The sequence below is a fragment of the Micromys minutus genome, assembly GCF_963924665.1.
Source record: "Micromys minutus genome assembly, chromosome: 8".
Taxonomy (NCBI): domain Eukaryota; kingdom Metazoa; phylum Chordata; class Mammalia; order Rodentia; family Muridae; genus Micromys; species Micromys minutus.
In genome coordinates this window covers 35,146,465-35,149,707 of record NC_137977.1, presented here as the reverse complement: position 1 = coordinate 35,149,707, position 3,243 = coordinate 35,146,465, and positions in this window count along the sequence as shown.

Genomic DNA, 3,243 nt, shown 5'->3' with positions numbered 1-3,243 from the left:
TAGGAATAATGTACTTTAAATATTTATTTATAGGTTCTCATATTTGCTTTCTAGACTAATGACCAGGATATGTATTAAGTGACTCATGTGGAAGAAAGAATAAAGTTTCCAGAGTGGATTTCATGTTTCTTTCCCTACTAAGCTGTGTTGGAGATCCATTGGCTCCACATTCTCTTCAATACCTTTTTATTGTAGGTGTGTTTTAATTTGGCTTTTCTAGTAGGGATGTGATGATATATCACACAATTAAAATTGTACCCTGAATACCTAACACCATCCATTTGCCTGAAAATTTATGATTTATTTATATTTACAATTGGAAAGTTTTCAATCGTATATCAGTGCCACATTTTCATTATCTATTATAATATTAAAGAACCTTTGTTTCCATATTTTAGCTATTGTGAATATAGTGGTAAAGAACATTGCTGAGCAAATATCTGTGGTATAAGATGTCTGGTTCTTAAGACATATGCCAAAAAGTGATGTAAAAGGGTCATATTTATTTTAAGATTTTGAGAATTCATCATGCTGATTTCCATAATGGCTATACCAGTTTGTAAACATACCTACAATGAATGAGAATTTCTATTTCTTCATATTTTTGTCAGCACTACTCTTAGAGGTCTCTTTCCTTCCTTGTTTCCTTGCTTCCTTCCTTCCTTGCTTCCTTCTTTCCTTTCATTCTTCCACCTGCCCTTTGTTAGTAGTATATCGGTTTTGTATTTTATTTTGTGTTTTCCACTTTGCCAAAATTGGCTACCTTTTCCAGAAGTTTTCTGGTATAATGTCTGGTATGTCCTTTGCATAATGTATAATAACTATAAATATATCTCACAATATCCAAAAATATAAAGAATTTGACTTTTTGTCTTTAATTATGTTGCATTGCCTTATTGGAGATTGCTTTGAAGATAATATTGAAAAAGAGTTGGGATATTGTACAGGTCTCTCTGGTTCCTGATTGTAATGAGATCGCTTCCATTTTATTTTCTCCATATAGAATAATAACCAGGAAATATAAACAACCATAATATCCTTTAGTTGGGAGTGAAGAATAAAATGTGATAAGACACATATGAAATATGATTCATTTGTTAAGAAAACTATTAATGTTGGCAATGAGTTTATCATATCCAGCCTTTTGTATGTTTTGATACATTTCCACAAGAGCTGAACATGGCTGGCTAATAATTTCTATGGAGACTAGGCTGTCCTCCAGATTCACAGGAATCAATTATCTCTGCCTTCCAATGCTGATTTAAAATATGGATCACATCTGTGCTTTATATCAACTTTTTTTCAAGTAGTACACATAAGGTATTACACAGAAATAAAAATACAAAGTAACACAATTAGACTAAGTAGCATTATTTGTCACATTGGTCTCATCTGATATACTAATAGCCCAGTGTACTTTGTAGCTAAACATCAAACAGTACAAATACAGCACATTATCTATCACTAACAAGACTCTATCAGAAGCAACAGTAGAAGCAATAGACAGATTTCAATAAGGATTAACATTTTAAGCATTGATGAAATTAATTCCTTTCAAACAAAACCTCTTATAAAAGTTAAAGTACAATTTGATGAATTTCTTTCAAGAAGTCAGTTCTGGTGTATAAAATCAAATCATTGCTTTCTAAGACATCCTTCACTTCAGCGTAATCTTTTTTAGATATGCACATTTTATTGCTATTGCAACCAAGTAAATTAAATAATGAAATTAAAACCTCCACTACATGACAAAATACAGAATAACAAAGTCAGACTAAAATCTTGAATTCAAAAGGGACACTTCTATCTAGAAGCTTATGCACACACTGGAATTTAGAGTTTCTATGAAAAGTGTCAGACCCCATTTCTCTATTTCTTTTGTGTCTTTTCACAACAATGTGCTATTTTTGAAGGCAAAGACAGAAAGTTCATTTGTATTTATCATAGGATGGTGTACAAATCTCTTTTGAAAACTTACAATTTCCCTTCAGCCAGTTGATATATGCTCACTGAAAGCACATTACTTGTGGAGTTTTTTTTGATAGCTTCTTGATGGAGGGGATGCTAGCAGGAAGAGTGAGAGCCCTGTGTGGTCAGGATGTGACGCTGTTGATACACACAATCTGACTGGATGAGTCATAGTAGGAGGAAACACCTAGAACTACAAATGAGTGGCTGCCCATTGACTATAAGGTTTCCATGCATTTGAGAGATATGGGAGGAAACCTGCCTGCCTTTGAGGAACATTCTAATAGGGTGAGGGACAGACAACCGTCTCTGTTTGCTGACCATTATTTATTGTAGTGGAAACAGTTTTCTCCAATAAACTAAAGACATCTAGTGACTTCCCACAGTTACCTGTGAAACCTGGGAAAACAGAAATCCGTGAGTGCCGCAGAGAATGGTGCACTCAAGGATGCACAGGATGTGCTGAAATTCTGTCTGGGAGAGTTTAAATTCTCGCATTCTGGTTCTGTTGCTGATTAGTTATTCAGCCTGGGACTTTAAGATGTCCATTAATCAGTCTGTAAAATTGCCCCACCCCCAATATCTAATTCATGAGATGAACCTAAAGCACAGTAAAACGGTTGTATTTCAATTATATTTTTACATATTGTATTCCAGAAGGAGTGGGAAAGAATACAGATAACTCAAGAACTAAAACGAGAGAAAAAAATCTGCAGAATCATAAAAAAGTATGAGAGAAAAGAAGAATGTAAATTGACATGACACTGGATGGATTGTTTGCACCCTGAATTCTATCAGTAATGGCTGACAAAGGCCATTATAAGGAATAAAGATGAAAACATAGTTTCAATTTAGCAACCAAAGAATACCTGCAAGAAAGATTCTTGATATTCTATTTAAATTGTCAGTATCTGACAGGTAGCCAAAACACATACATTCATGACTTTGGAATAGATAAATAAAAAGATAAGCTGAATATTGTTTACACTTAGTTAAAGTAAGAGTGTTTTTCATTATTTGTTCTTGGCTAGTTAATTGTATAATGGTTTTCAGCTAAATGTTTTTATTTCTTCTTCCTCTTCTTATATTATTATTATTATTATTATTATTATTATTATTATTATTATTTCTTGATGCAATGATAGGTTATCCCTTTATCAGATAAGCTGGTCACAAATTTACAGCCCCTCTAACTTAGCTTCCGAAGGACTGAGATTACAAGAACACACGACAATATCTATCTTCTTAAAAAGTTTTAAATTGGAAAATGATGTA